We start from the raw sequence: 17,290 nt of genomic DNA on the forward strand, positions 1-17,290 counted from the left end.
TCACAATTCTGTAACTACAATTTGCTTCTAAAGCACCAACTGCAACTCCAACATCACAAAAGGTTAAAAAACAATAAAACAGTCTGCACTAGGTTTTCAGATTTTTTATTTGTTGGTCCTGTCCTCGGCCATTATGACTGCTGGTGGAGGCCAAAGGAGTGAGCTCCGTAAAGGTAGGGCTGTCACTGATAAGGCGATAGAGACGTTTTTTATTGATTTTTAACATTTTATAGCGATCGCTGTGTTCCAGACGGGAATACTTCCTAAAATTCCAACGTTATAAATGAAGAGCAGGGAGATTTACATGGCAGCACTCCTCCTCAGTAGCTGTCATAGCTATTTTTACTTTCCCGTATTAAAAGTACAGGAAACTAAGAAATCCATTTGCTTTTAAGTAATTCACTATCTAGCGTAACCAGAAGCTGTTAACATTATGAGTAATCATCATTCTTTTCAACAGATTTTTTTAAAACTGGAGCAACCACAGCTATAATACTTATACGAGATTGACTGACAATTCATATCGTAGACAGTTGTTTAAATAAAACTGATAAAACTATTAAATATAAAGCTAAACAGTGAGTCCAATAATCCGCTTTGCTGTATTTAGTCAAGTACATTAGAGACCAACAATTTATGAGTTCCCGATGACCATCGCCATAACTTTACTGTCTGATTGTGGGCTTTGAAATTTAATGTTCTCCTTCAAAGTGCAGCGATCAGCTATCTTCTGCTCTCAAGATATTAAAGAAACATCTTCAGCGTGTTTTTCGCCACAAAAATACCAACAAACTTCTCCTTCTCCACGACAATACAAGAAAACTGTTTACTATTCTTCATATCAAGTGCTGCGCTTGAAAAAGGTCACAGTGCCCTTCACTACGATATTACATGAGATGAAAGGGGTTAAAAAGAACAAAGCGAAGAACGTGCTTGAAGTACCGCCTTTGCGTTTACAGTGCATCAGATTTACCACAAGACCATGTAACCTCCCCCTTCCTAATCGGCCTATCCAGCTTGCGATATAAAATATGGCCATGATTCACGTATATGCTTAATGGATTTTTACTATATGGATAAGGATATCTTTCCCCATAAGTAGCAATAAAATGTACAAGAGACCCTTCTGATGCAAAAGTCTACTAAAACTGGAAAGTAATTAAACCGAACATGGTTATAATTTGGAAAAATTAAAATTATTTTGTACATTCACTCACGAACAACACTTGACCGAAAAGGGGTCCACTGATCATGAATCCAAAAGTTACATTAATGAACAAAGTGGAAATAATTAACGGTCGCCAGCCCACTAGGACAATTTACATCCAAAATACTGTACAAGATGATGGGAAAGAAAAACATGTATTGTTAAACACTGATGTGGCACCTGAGGGTTGTCACATTTTTTTACACTAATTTTAAGTGTGTTTTTATTGGTAAAGAAAACTGTGAAGTCACTTTTACTTTATGTTTGTCATTAAATTTAAGAAAAAACAATCGAATAATGATTTGATAATATGCAATTAAAATGTATGTTAGTATTGAACTTCGCTACGTGAACAATGTCTTTCATTGACCTCAACGTAACGTCATCAAAAAATTTGAAAAAGCACGCACTTTTTTACTTTGCAGTTACTTATTTTCCAAATTGGATTTCAAATTATTGTCTGAACAACTGTGATTGATTCTCAAATTTGAAAAATGAAATGGCTTTACTTTACTCTTATATTGAAACCTCTGTTTTACAACTGTTAATTGAAAGTAGACTGAGGCTAAAATTCTTAAAAATGAAATTATTCATTAATAAATTGGCTGTAACTATTCAATTTGCTTCTTATGATGCTCGGTTAGCATATAAGGAAAAAAAAGGAACAAGGGCTCTGCTTCGTAGCAATGTCTGAGGACAATGAGGACACAATCGCCCTGAATTTAACTGATCATTATTTAAATAAATTTTATCAATCAGATCACATTCAGTTGTGCTGCTGGGATAGCGGTTAATGTCCGCATCTCGTGGTAATTCTGTAGCGTTCTCGCTTCCCACGCCCGGGTTCCCGGGTTCGATTCCCTGCGGGGTAAGGGATTTTCTCTGCCTCGTGATGACTGGGTGTTGTGTGATGTACTTAGGTTAATTAGGTTTAAGTAGTTCTAAGTTCTAGGGGACTGATGACCATAGATGTTGAGTCCCATAGTGCTCAGAGCCAATTGAACATTTGATTTGATATCCGTTACTACTTTACACCAATGAACAGTCTCACTTCAGTGCTGTGCATACAACGAAATTGTGTTGCTGGAACTGCTGCTGTTGTGGAAGACGGTAGCATCTTGTGGAGCACGGCTAACTGCAGGAAGAGGCAAACGTAATAAATAAGGCCCCTTCCGCCCGTCCACTCCTGCTCCTAACATTTGGCGGAAGAGAGTACATGATGCCGCCGAAATGGTACTCTCTACTGCGAGAGCGTTAACACCACACTTCCGCACACTACATGTGCTGGATCCCATCTCTCCCTCTCCGCGCGCTTTGCGGAACAACTCACTACCCAAATATTTTACAACGCAAGAACACTGCTATTATCGTTGCTAGTAGTTGCAAATAAGAATTCCTTTGGCTTTTTCCCAGAGCTTGTATGTCTCACACAAAGAAACAGATAAATACAATGTAATGTAAATAGACTTCTACCTTAATCTGCGCAGACAGTGAAGCAATGTCCTTACTTATTAAAAGAAAGGAATTAAATTACAAGTATTTGCCTACAATTAAGCAAAAAATAATTATATCGGTAGCAGGTGCTATGCATCCTGCATTTCGGGTGTTACAACCATACACGGATAAGTTAAAGCATTTCGACCACCTGCTTAATAGCTTGTATGTCCATCTTTGAAAAGAAGTACATGACTGATTCTGCATATCAGGGATCCTTTACTTTGTTGGTAGGTTTGCGGAGATAAGTTGTATTATAACGGGCCGCCGATTTGCGTAACTGGTGATGGCGCCCTTTGGCGACCCAGATGGGTTCCGTAGGTTTCGCAACTGGTGTTACATGTGCGTGTCATAGGAACGCCCTTGTGCAACACATGATCCCAGCTTTGCAAGAAAGCAGTTGTGTCCACACCACTATTTTGCATGCAAGGTGGGACGACAGCACGTATCAGTTACCATGCAGAAGATTTTCTTTGAGGGGTGAATTTGGTCCCCGAGACATCAACGAAAGTTCACTGAAATGCTAGTAAGACAACTGCCGCATGATTCCGGCTCCAAAACACTGACAATTGTACTGCTGAAAGATGACATCGTCTCGGGGAAGACGTCAAGTATGACCACTTGAATCATAATTGACGATATGGTTGTGTTATAATGTGAACATGTAGAGGTGGTCTGTGCGGAGCTCCTTGTTCAACAATGTACGACGCACTGTCGCCTGATAAACAAAGTAAGAGCCTACGGAATATCAGACCAGCTGTGTGGCTGGATTGAAGAGTTTTTAGCAAACATGGGGAGACGTCTACAGACGTTAAAGTAACCTCTGGCGTGCCACAGGGGAGTGTTATAGGACCATTGCTTTTCACAATATATATAAATGACCTAGTAGATAGTGTCGGAAGTTCCATGCGGCTTTTCGTGGATGATGCTGTAGTATACAGAGAAGTTGCAGCATTAGAAAATTGTAGCGAAATGCAGGAAGATCTGCAGCGGATAGGCACTTGTTGCAGGGAGTGGCAACTAACCCTTAACATAGACAAATGTAATGTATTGCGAATACATAGAAAGAAGGATCCTTTATTGTATGATTACATGATAGCGGAACAAACACTGGTAGCAGTTATTCCTGTAAAATATCTGGGAGTATGCGTGCGGAACGATTTGAAGTGGAATGATCATATAAAAGTAATTGTTGGTCCGGCGGGTGCTAGGTTGAGATTCATTGGGAGAGTCCTTAGAAAATGTAGTCCATCAACAAAGGAGGTGGCTTACAAAACACTCGTTCGACCTATACTTGAGTATTGCTCATCAGTATGGGATCCGTACCAGATCGGGTTGACGGAGGAGATAGAGAAGATCCAACGAAGAGCGGCGTCACAGGGTTATTTGGTAACCGTGATAGCGTTACGGAGATGTTTAGCAAACTCAAGTGGAAGACTCTGCAAGAGAGGCGCTCTGCTCGCCAGGTTTCGAGAGGGTGCGTTGCTGGATGAGGTATCGAATATATTGCTTCCCCCTACTTATACCTCCCGAGGAGATCACGAATGTAAAATTAGAGAGATTAGGGCGCGTACGGAGGCTTTCAGACAGTCGTTCTTCCCGCGAACCATACGCGACTGGAACAGAAAAGGGAGGTAATCACTGTGACACGTAAAGTGCCCTCCGCCACACACCGCCAGGTGGCTTGCGGAGTATTGATGTAGATGTAGATGTAGATGTAGATGTAGAAGGGACGCGGATGGATCGCTGCTATCACAGTGTCTTCGATTACTACCACAAGTCTCACGCGAGGGCAGGAAATGTTTCCCCTCCCAACGCATAATAATGCTCCCACCAGCCTGCGTCCGTGACGCACTGCACGTTTCGAGCCACCGTACACCCCGATGACAGCATTCGTGGAGACGACAATCAACCACGGGTAGCAAATATGTGATCAACCAAAGAGCCTACACGTTTCCGTTGATCGACGGTCGAATACCGATGGTCCTGTGACCATTGGAATCGTAATTGACGATATGGTTGTGTTCTCATGTGAACATGTAGAGGTGGTCTGTGCGGAGCTCCTTGTTCAACAATGTACGACGAACGGTGTGCTCCGAAACACTTGAGCGTGCTCCAGCATTTCGCTCTTTCGGCGGAGATGCCACAGATCACCATCTACACTACTTTACAGAGTAGACAAGCCTCCGAACCCCTCATTCTGTCAAGAGTCGTGGACGTCCAACCATATATCGCCTAGTGGTAGTTTCACTGTCTCACCTTTTTCAATGGCTGCTCACGATGGTAGTACGTGAACTTTCGGTAAGCTTCGCCGTTTGCGAGATACCTGTTTACAAGCTTTGTGTAATAATCGTCTTTATCAAAGTCACTTATCTCAGTGGATTTCTCCATTTAAAGCCCATAATTTCGGTAGGGTGACGCACGTCCGTGTCTGCTCGGCTTACTAATTATTTAGCTTATCAGTGCGTGTACATACGACACCACTGCAGCCCAATTAGAAAGCAACACTTCCTGCAGAAATTTCCGCGTACTACTTTTCTTAAGCCCACACAAACTGTTTTTGAGTGATATTATGTCAGTGATTACAAAATGAAGTCAAATGCACGGATTGGGAAGCCGAAGAAGGTGGTGTATGTCAGTACGGAAAACTAAGAAAGTAAATGGTTTGATCAAGATGTAATCCACCACCTAGGTTTCAGAATTCTCAAGCAGTATGGACCATCCATTGGTACGACAAAAGCATTAACTAGCCATAAATTTAGTACAGTGATATGTTGGAATGGTACTAGGTTCCTATGTCTGAGGTCTGGGCCCGATTCCCACTACAGGCAATTAGTTTTAACAACACAAACGACCCCCATTTACCTCTGATAACGCCAAATAAGCAAACTGGTTTCGTATCAACATTAAACATGATGCCTGTTTGCTACCCACTGGAAGGGGTGTGCATATGTTGAGTCATGACACAGGCAAAAATACATGCTAAGTAGAAACTCGGTCACCGTAAGCTTTCATACAACAAAACTTTATTTTATTAATGAACCAATCGTCATGTAAGGTCGCAGGGCACTTGTTTCTGATAGTAAATGAGACTGAGATGTTGACAATATTACTTCTGGACTGTGACTACAACTCATATTCGCCAATTCACGGGATTTGACCTCTTCGTGACGATATATTTGCACCATGTTTTTGGTTCCCCAAGGTTCCAACTTCTTAAGGTCTCCACGAAATAACGAGTGTGAGGGTTCTAATCATGGTGCTGCACCAAAATTATCGACATGTGATTAAAAGCTGTAGCATGCGCACACTTTGATGATAGCGAAAGAAAGAGATATTTGACGCCTATAAGTAGCGAGAAAAGAACGTTGATATCTGCCAGGACACAAACTTTGAGAGTCAAAAATATTTCGTTTCGTTCTTTCTGTTTCATTCAGCTCAAATTTGATCGTGTTTAGTTAACAATCATATGCTGGGCTGCACTCTCCTCGTATTCTAGTCCAAGACAGTCTGAATGTCATATAATTTCAAATTTAAACATGTGCACACATTATCACCTCTCCATGAAACCATATTTAAGGTGTTTCGTGCTTAGTTAACGAGAAAAATAGTTTATGAACTGAAATCACGCGTCCATGTCAGTTATCATCTTGTATGTTGAACTGAGACTTGGTTTTTGAGATGTTATTTATTGTAATAAATTAGAGTTTACAAGGTTTCAGAACTATCGCATCTCTAATGTATTGTTTCCTGATGTTTGCTTTATCGGGGTATTATTTTATATTAATCTATGTCTAGCGTCTTTGACCAGTGATCGAAACCGCCCACGGCTTCAGTTTTGATTAATAATCAGCATTGGCAGCCGAAGGCTTACGGGATGAGAAGTCGCCCTCATTCTGCTAACAGCCTTGTCAAAGAAGGGAGAGGAGCGGACAGAGGTTCAGGGCACTCTCTTGTCCTTGGTGTGGGAAATTATCCCTAAGGGCGGAAGAATCACCAATGGTCAACGGCAGAAGGCAACGGAAACCACTGCATTGAAGACACATAACGTGTACCTATGGGACATGCGGCCTGTAATTGAAAAAGTGCCACGATGAACTCTCCATTGGCAAATGATTCCGCAATAGTCCCCAATTCGGATCTCCGGGAGGGCACTGCCAAGAGGGAGGTGACCATGAGTAAAAGACTGAATAACAAATGAAACGATAATGCTCTACGTGTCGGGGCGGGGAATGTCAGATGCCTGAACATAGCAGAGAAGCTAGAAAGGGAACTGAAAAGGCTCAGTCTAGATATAGCACGAGTGGGTGAAGTGAAATGGATGGAAGTCAAGGATTCCTGACCAGATGAGAATAGGGTAATATCAACAGCAGCAGAAAATAGTACAACTGGAGTAGGGTTCGTTATGAATAGTAAGTTAGGGCAGAGAGTGGGCTACTGTGAACAGCCCAGTGATAATGTTCTTCGTACCAGAGTCGGCAGCAAACGAAAACCGACAGCGACGGTTGAGACATACATGCCGACGTCGCAATCTGAAAATGAGGAGGTGCAGAAATTATATGAGGATGCTGAAAGGGTAATACGGTACGTAAAGGGAGATGAAAATCTAATCGTTGTGGGGGACTGGAATGAAGTTGTAGAGGAAGGAGTAGAAGAAAATGTTACAGGAGAACATGGCTTGAGACAGATAATCAGAGAAGAGAAAGACTGAGTGAGTTCGGTAATAATTTTCAGTTTGTAATAGCGAATACTCTGTTAATGAATTACAAAACGCCGGGAGATACTGGACGATTTCAGTTACATTACATCTCGGTCAGACGGAGATTCCGAAATCAGATGCTCGAATGTAAGGCTTACTCAGGAACAGATATAGACACAGATCTCAATGTGGTTGTGATGAAGAGTAGGCTCAAGTTTAAGAGATTAGTCAGAAAGAATCAGTACGCAAAGAAGAGGGATACGGAAGTACTAAGGATTGAAGAGATATGCATGGAGTTCTCTAAAGCTATAGATACTGCAATAACGAATAGCTTCGTAGGCAGTACAGTTGAAGAGAAATGGACATCTCTAAAAAGGTCAACCACTGATGTTGGAAAGAAAAACATTGGTGTAAAGAAGGTAACTGCAAAGAAACCATGGGTAAGAGACGAAATACTTCAATTGATCTGTGAAAGAAGAAAGTACAAAAATGTTCAGGTAAGTTCAGGAATACCGAAATAGAAGAAGCAGAAGAATTAAATTAGTAGGAAGTGCTGGGAAGCTAAGACGAAGTGGCTGCAACAGAAATGTGTAGGAATCGAAAAACAAATGAGTGTCGGAAGGACTGACACAGCATTTGTAAAAGTCAAAATAAGCTTCGGCAAAATTAAAAGCAAGGGTGGTAATATTTAGAACGCAACGGGACTTCCACTGTTAAATGCAGAAGAGAGAGCGAATAGGTGGCATGTGTACATTGAAGGCCTCTGTGAGGGGGAAGTTTGTATGATATGATAGAAGTAGAAACAGGAGTCGATATATAAGAGATATCGGATACAGTACTAGAACCAGAATTTAAGATTGCTTAGGAGGGCTTAAGATCAAATCAGCTATCCTCAGCGAAAGTGAAGAGAGATTACTGGATCTCCTTAATGGAATGAACAGTGTACTGAGTACAGATTGAGAGTAAATCGGAGAAAGATGGAATTAATGAGAAGTAGCAAAAGTGAGAACAGCGAGTAACTTTACTTCAGGATTGATGATCACGAAATAGATGAAGGAAAGGAATTCTACTACCTAAGAAGCAAAGTACCCAACGACAGATGGAGCAAGGAGGACGTGAAAAGTGGACTAACACCCACAAGTAGGTTATTTCTTGCCAAATGAAAGCTACTAATATCAAATACAGGCCTTAATTTGAGAAAGCAATTTCTGAGAATTTACGTTTGGAGCACAGTGTTGTTTTTTAATGAAAGATGATCCTTGGGAAAACCACAACAGTAGAGAATCGAAGCATTTGAGATGTGGTGCTACAGCCGAATGTTGAAAATTAGTTGGACTGGTAAGGTAAGGAATGAGGTGGTTCTGCGCAGTATCGGGGAGGAAAAGTATATGAGAAAAACACTGACAAGAAGAAGGGACAGGATGTTAGAGCACCTGTTAAGACATCAAGGAATAGCTGCCATGGTACTAGAGGGAGCTGTAGAGGGCAAAAACTGTAGAGAAAGACAGGAACTGGAATACATATATCAAATAATTCAGGACTTAGATTGCAAGTGATACTCTGAAATGAAGATGTTGGCACAGGAGAGGAATTCGTGCCAAGCTGCATAAAACCAGTTGGAAGGTGGATGACTCACAAAAGAAAACAAAAAGAAGAAAAGCATTATTTTATAGTGGTCCTTTGTAGTAGTCATTTCATATAGACAAAATACGAAAAGTGAAAGAGAGAGAGAGAGAGAGAGAGAGAGAGAGAGAGAGAGAGCGAGAGAGAAAGATTAGCGTGTATGATAAACTAGTTGCCTCGAAAATTATCTCTCTTCATAACTCCTCTGTATTACTGCAGATTGCCTGCAGTGAACGCATTTGTGTTAAGACTCCAGAGCAAGAGAGGTGCCTAGTTGCTTCCAACACTCTGACTGGAATGTACAAGTTCTTCACAATGTTCACCAATCTGTAGTCTTCTATAATAATTGTCCCCTGTGCAGAAAATAGCACGTAAGTCATGAGTCCTTTATTTTGAGGCTCTAGCTAACTGTTAGCGAGGGAGTGGTATTGGAAAAAATAATTAAATATTAAACAGGTACATTAAACTATATGTCACTCGCTTTTGATTAGGAGAATACGAGAAGCTGTACAATTATAGTCCACTTTACTAATCACAAGTGATTTCCATTCTTCACATTTCACAGAGAATAAACAAAATAATGAACTGCGTGTTTGCGTAATGACTATCAAACTACTTCTCATTGCCAAAAATCTAGAGATAGCTGATTAAGTTCTAACCAATGCCGATCGCGGTAGATAAACTCTCTAAGACTGCCAATCGAGCTCTGATCAGACAGGCGAACCACCTCGCGTGCCATCTGAGCTGGGCACAACACGGATGTCTCCTATGTACTTCGTCTGCTTTTACGTTTAGCAACTGTTTAAAAATTTGCTGGTAATTAACGCTTCTGAAGTAATGGAACGATAGCCTGATATTGATAGACGTTTTTTTTATCAAAGGAAAATATATTAACTGTTCAGTATTTCTAATGTTAATAACAGAGGTTTATCGTTTTGGTGTGCTACTTTCGAACATAGTAGCCAATCGAGGAGAAGTGACTCAATTTAGGCGGCCTTTCTCACAATATACACCGAATAAACACTCTATCACCGGTACCTCTCATCACATTATGTCATCTCCACAATGCTGCCATCTCCATTGCTTTAAAAGGAGCGTCTTATAGCTAAATATGTTGACTGTATAGTCAGAAATATTCAAATCGACTTACCGAAAAGTGGGCCTGCAAGAAACTTACGTTATGTGAGTAACAAATTAGGTGGATACTTTTGAGTGTGATAGTGCTTTTATATCATCAGGGACGCTAAGCTTATTTGAGGCAGTAGTCATGGATGGGCTACTGAGAATCCTCAATCTCAGAACTGAGGAGCCACAATTAAAATATTCAGGGCTAGGGTAGAGTCAACGAATGCCTAATGTACTCGTGTCTGCTTTCTTCTAGCTATATGCACACGTGGCAGATGTGCTCCTCTCGCTTTGCAGAACGCACTTGGTGCTGCAGCCCACTTAGCACAACGAGCTCGCGAAGAGTTTCCTAAATGGAGATATGATTAGGAAGCCCTTATGCGTCACTAGGTCATTCACGTACCATGCTATCAACTGACTTCTTTTGTCAGTTAATGCAAAAGTCCGTGTTAATCGTATCTTTATAAGTATAAATACACTTAATGTATAATTTAAGTGTCACTCTTTTGAAACGCAGTCATTTTCCCCCCTTGCATTGCAGGGGACCGCAATTGAGCTGTCTGTAACGGTGCAAAAGCGTCGTGCCCTCTGACGTCACCTCCGGGCTCGGCGACGCTTCAATGAACTGTGTATCTACTCATGCGGGAACAAGCCCGGAGCTCAGAATCTCGTGAGAAGTGTCAGGTGCCTCAATGATGTCACGTTGGCACCAAATTTCACCGCAATTCTGCCAACACCACTATGGCCGTGTCACACGATGGGAAGGTAGTCACCTACATCCCTACCCACATGCCATCCCTCTGCAGTGGAAGTCAGAATCACAACGACGAGCGTTAGAATTACGCGGTTGGCTTACGAGTTCCTAAGAAAAGCATTTCAGACACACCGCTGTTCAGAACTGACGCGGAAAGGCCTCAGGGCGTGGCATAGAGAGCGTCAATGAAATAATGCCTTCCATTGCGGTGTTTATTTCACAGTCGAGATCGAAGGTTTCCAGTATGATGAGCAACATAATAACGTTCTTGACATCCTTAGTCACTGGTGACAAAACCTGGACGTTTCAAATCTTCTCTAAAGGCACTTTGGGGCTGCAAACTTATTGAACGTGATAGGACTATTTAAAGTGGACTGCGACGCTTTTGTTCTGGTAAACACAGTGGAACCACCAGGGACCGTTTAAAATCATACGACGAAATTTGAACGTCATCCGAAGGAAGCAAAGCATGTTTATGCTTTCTCAGACCTCTTGTTTTGCACCATACTGTGGCATGATTTTGAGTGCGACTTTGACAAGCTCGTGAGTTCTAGAGCAAATAGTCCCTCTACAGTCCTCCAGTTTGGCAACATACTCGGTGCCACCCACACAACTTTCAAGAGCATTTGAAAAAGTCCCTGTTCAGAGATATGCTTCCACTGACAACTACGTTCTGGTGGCTTGGCAACCCTATCGACACAATCTCGGCTATATAGCTGCGTGAAAGTGAGTCGAAACTGTTGCCAATCTTCCCGGCGCGTAGTAATCAGCTGAAACACGTACCTGTACGGGACAATTTTTAAAGTTTTCAACAAAGGTGCAAGGGTGACACGGAAGTTGTTGCCAAATTGGAAGGATGGTTGAAATGGGGGGAGAAGCTTGAAGGACACATCCTCGTTTTGTGCATATCCGATTTCGATGTTTTGGACCACATTAAAAATTAATCTAATGGGCATAAACTGTTCTTAACGGCTCCATCTAGAGTGTCAGATCAAAATTCCTGTCGCGATACAATTCGATACCGTTCAGTGGGATTGCAGCCCCACAGTAGCCTTAGAGAAGGGTCGAATCTTCTGAGGGGGAGGGTTTGGCAGAGTCTGAGGTTGTTACGAACGTCGTTTTTTACGGGTGCTCAACGGAGAAGTGATAAGCTCACTGCTAACTGTCGTTTTCGTCCGTGAAATGAACGGCCCAGCGTAACGGGTGATTTCGTTGATTGCCTCTACGTCACCTCCCGAGTCCTTTTCGTGTTGATTGTGAGAGGCGTTGTGTCTCAAATGTTGTCCTCTGCCAACCATAAGAAAACGGCGTGATTTCAACGCTTGGGTGTCGCTGTTTTTGAGTTCCATCGAAGAAGCGTCAAGAGAAGGGGCGAGATTTGGTAGAGAGAGGTATGACGATCATACCGTCGAGTGAAACGTCCACGGTGGCGTTGGGCTGAATTTTGGAGAAATTCAGAGCTAATGTGAAATCATTAACCCACCTTTTACCTTGCAAGAACTTTTGAAGTCTGCCCTTTCTTCCGCATGTGCCGACTGTCGACCCATTGCTGTCTGAAGCGTCGCCGAATCCGAGGGCCCCAGATTTTGTACCATTACAGAGAATGTTGGGAGCCAAGTTTGAGCCAAATTTCTGACTTCTACGTCGCAACTGGAGAAAATGACAGTTTCAAAAAAGCGACCATTTTTGTTTGTTGTACAGTGTATGTACGAGGGCATGCTGAAAAGTAGACCCTCCACTTTATTTCTGTTAAAAGACTGAAAGAGTTTTAAATGTAACAAACGCTATAAACGTCCTACATCTCCATTCTTCGTGACTACATATTTATTTTTCAACGCAATTACCCTGCCTTCGAACACACATCTCTCCACGAGAGACCAGTTGGTTGATATCTTCACTGTAGAACGTTTGGATCTGGTGACAAAGCACAACCTCACCTCTACTTGCACCGCTTTATCACATCAAATTGGTATCCTCGACGGTATTCTTCAAGTTTTGGAAACAAAGAAAAAGGGTATAGCACCAAGTCGGGCCTATATGGAGGTCGATCGATGGCAGTGAATCAAAGGCATCGGACTGCCGCAGATGCCACAGTGCTCGTATGTGGACCGGCATTGTTATGCTCAAAGAGAGGGTGTGCTCCATGCGTGGACGAACTCCTTGAATTCAAAACTCGATTACAGCACACTGTTTCTCACGTCTGGACAAAGTTCGTTACACACAACAATGTTTCACTCTACAGTTAGGAACCAGCTGCAAATACAGGAAGTATAAAACTGTAGAGTGTTAATAACATTTGTTTTATTGAAAAAGGTTTTTAGAGTTTTCATATAAAAACTTTGGAGACATTACTTTTCAGAACCTCCTCGTGTAAAGCTCTCTTCTATGGTCACTTTATCAGGGGATGAGGATGGGCAGAAATGAAATTGTAGAGCGGAAATCCATATCAGGTTCAGAGCCGAATCCTCTTTTTTTGTTAATTTCACCCAAAAAACAGAGCTACGTGCTGCTAACAACAGTTTGGAAAGCGAGCTAAGTGCTACGATTATTTATAGCAGGGGGTAGAAGGCCCGAAAGAAAATGGAAACTGTATATGTCGGCCCACCGGTGAATCTAAAGATCCAACAAGACTTTGTAATTTTTTGCGAGCATTATCTGCGACAATACAGTGCAGCCACATTCTGTTTTTTGTTTCGTGTGTTAACTTACCGAAAGTAAATTTTAAAAACGATGGATTTACACTGTCACATGACCAAAAAAGGAAGAAGGGAGAATCATTTCGCGATGATAGAGAGCGACCTCGTATTGATGGGAAACATTAAGACGAAAACTTATTGGTGAAAACAAAACAAAAAATGGTTCAAATGTCTCTGAGCACTATGGGACTTAACATCTGAAATCATCAGCCCCCTAGAACTTAGAGCTACTTAAACCTAACTAACCTGAGGACATCACACACATCCATGCCCGGGGCAGGATTCGAACCTGCGACGGTAGCAGTCACACAGTTCCGGACTACAGTGCCTAGAACCGCATGGCCACCGCGGCCGGCTGGTAAAAACAAAAACGGAGCGTACAGCAGAGGTGTGTACTAAATATTCATTACTAGTATCTAATGTTATTACGGAATTTTTGCAAAGGAATGACTTACCAGGTCGATTGTAAGCCTGGATTATGACTAATTAAATGTATATCTTGTCTTGTTTCAGTTCGGCTGCAAGTGCAAGTATTCGTGTGTTTGTGTACAGTATAAACAAAGTAAAGCTCTATTTCATGACTCTTATGCACTCGAAGATTATGTGAATCAAAACTCCAATTCGACCGGTTCGATGGTCATTAACGGTCTGAAGAGAAGCTGTCAAGGTTAAAATGATGACAACTTGTCAGCTGAAACGAAAAAGGGTCTTCAGCAGTTGCTGCCTTATTTGAAAGTAGGTAACTCAACATTTTTCGAACGGATAATGAATTAAAATTTCTTTGTACTCTATAAAATTAAAGGAAGGGTTAAAAATAATTTCACTACAGGCTAGTGTAACTGCAAAATGTATTCGTGAAATGTTTATTACTAAAAAACTCATAAATGATAGAAATTTCTTTCATTGGAACTCAACACATTTTTGTTGATAACTGTATGGCATCTAACATGTTCTGCTTTTTTCAGAATAAGATATTTAATTTCATTGTTAAAATGAAAGTAACTTAAAAATACAATAGTTGTATGTGTCTAATGGCAGACAGTAATAAAAAGTACTGTTCGAGTTTCTTGATTCAAATGCTTTTGTCGAAATAAAAGAGAATTGAATAACTCTGAATCAGCCTTTTGGCACTTATCCCGATATTCATTTCTATTCTACAATTAGTGATATCCCTAACACAATAGCTGAAAACATGTTTTAGAAGAAGTGAAAGAATCCGCTACCTTGGAGGCCAAATAATGCAGGACGAAAGAAGCAAGAATAACAAGTAGCGGCCTAACACGAGAACAAGGCCCCTTCGCTAAGAGAAGCCAGCTCGAATCAAACGTGCAATGAGGTGAAAAAGGTCATAGGATACCTCCTAACACTATGTCACATTTTCCTTTACCCCGGTATTGTGCAGTGACTCGGTGTGTCAGGGACTCACCAAACCGCTGGAAACCCCTGTAGACATATTGAGCTTTGTCGCATGTACAGATATTCATTATTGCGAAAGTGTTACTGGTGCAGAATTTTATGCACGAATTATGTCACATTCGTGTCAGGCAATGTATATGGTCACATCCTCAGTTCCAATTGTACAGATAGTTCTTCAAACCAATCACGAGCAATAGTGGGCCGATAAATTGGCGCATTGTCATACATAAAAGCTCCATTGTTGTCTGGAAACAAGATGTTCATGAATGGCTGAAATTTCCCTTCAAGTAGTCGAACACAACCATTTTCTGTCAATGATAGGTTCACTTGGTCCAGAGGACATAGTCCATTCCATGTAACTACAACCCACAACATTATGGAGCCACCACCAACTTGCACAGTGCTTTCTTAATAACCCAGGTCTATGACTTCGTAGGGTCTGCAGCGCACTTGGACTATACCGTCGGGTCTTACGAGCTGAAATTAGGACTCATATGACTAGGTCACAGTACTTCCTTCGTCTACGGTCCAACAGATACGGTCACGAGCCCAGGAGAGGTGACAAAGGCGATGTCATGCTGTTAGCAAAACCACTCGAGTCAGTCGTTTGCTGCCATAGCCCGTTAACTACAAATTTCGACGCACTGTCGTAAGGGATACTTTTGCACTACGTCCCACATTGATTTCTGCCGTTGTTTCACGCTGTGTTGCTTGTCTGTTAGTGTTCTGCTTGTCTGTTAGAACCGACAACTTTTCAACTTTTCACAAACACTGTTGCTTGCTGTTGCAAAGTGAAAGCTGTCACCCAGTGCTTTGTCCATAGTGAGCAATAATGCAATAAATATGGTATTCTTGGCACACTCTTGACTCTGTCGACCTTTGAATACTAAATTTCCTAACGATTTACAATATAGAATGCCCCATAACTCTAGCTGAAACTACCACTGCAAGTTCAACATTTTTTAATGCTTGTCGTGCAGCCATAAGCATGTACACCTGTGTACAAACGGTACCTCCGCCAGTGCACTGCTCTTTATACCTTGCGCACGCGACACTGATCAGCCACAACATTTTGACAACCTACCTAGCAGCCGGTTTGTCCATCTTCGGTACGGGTAACAGTGGCGACGCCTTGGTATATTTCTGGAGGGTGTTGGTAGTACACTGGTACATGTAAGTCACCTAGTTTCCGTAAAGTCCGGGTAGGGGGTGACGAGCTGAGACGTCAGATGTATTCGATGGTGTTGAGATCTAGCGAGCTGGGGGCCAGCACATTATTTGGAACTTGCCACAGTGTTCCTCAAATCACTCCACCTCATTCCTGTCCCTCTGACATGGTACATTAGCTTGATGAAAAATGCCAGTGCCATTGCGAAACATTATCGTCATGAAGAGGTGTACGTGGTCTACAACAAGTGTACGATGCTCGTTGGTCGTCATGGACAGTTGCAAGAGCTCTAGTGGACCCTTGGATGCCCTCGTGCAAGTTCCCCAGAGCACAATAGAACCACTGGGAGCTTCTCTCGTGCCGCACTGCAGGTGTCATATAGCTGTTCCCCTGGAGCACGACGGATTCGCACCCTCCCATTGGATTGAAAAAAAAAATGTATAGGGAGCCTTGAGACCATGGCGTCTGCGGAGGCCCGTTGTTAGGAATGTTCGGTGCACTGTGCGTTCAGACAAACTTGTATTCTTACAGCGAAAAACCAGCCCAAATGTGCAAGTTTTACTTTTTCAATTACTCGATGACTAGTTTCAGGCAGCAGCACATTTTCAAATTATCACAACATAGCCAAAAATAGTATTTCCGAAGACGTGAAAAACAGATAGTTGTCTGTATGTACTATAACTATTCGCTGCATATTTTTTGCACCATTTTCACATATCTGGATAAAGAATTTTTTACTGTCACGATGATTTGAAAATGGGTCTCAACCCTAATCTGGTCAAAAAGTAAAATTAGCAACTTTGGATTGGTTTCTCGTTGTATGATTAAAAGAAGTCGCTGACCCAGAGCATGCTACATGTTTATATACTTGTATTTCGCCACAGTTCTCCAATTGTCCTGTTTTACCAGTCTGCCCAGCCTACAATGTCTGACATCTGTAATGAGCGGTGGCTGCCCAACCACACGACATCTGGAAGTGGCTTCACCTTGGTTTCACCACGAGTTGAAGACCCTCATCACAGCACTCAACGAGCCCCTGCAAGGCATGCAGTTTCCGAAATGCTTGTGCCAAGCTTCCAAGTCATCACAGTCAGTCAAACTCAGATAG

This window comes from Schistocerca americana, chromosome 4 (genome assembly GCF_021461395.2).
Source record: "Schistocerca americana isolate TAMUIC-IGC-003095 chromosome 4, iqSchAmer2.1, whole genome shotgun sequence".
Classification (NCBI taxonomy): Eukaryota; Metazoa; Arthropoda; class Insecta; order Orthoptera; family Acrididae; genus Schistocerca; species Schistocerca americana.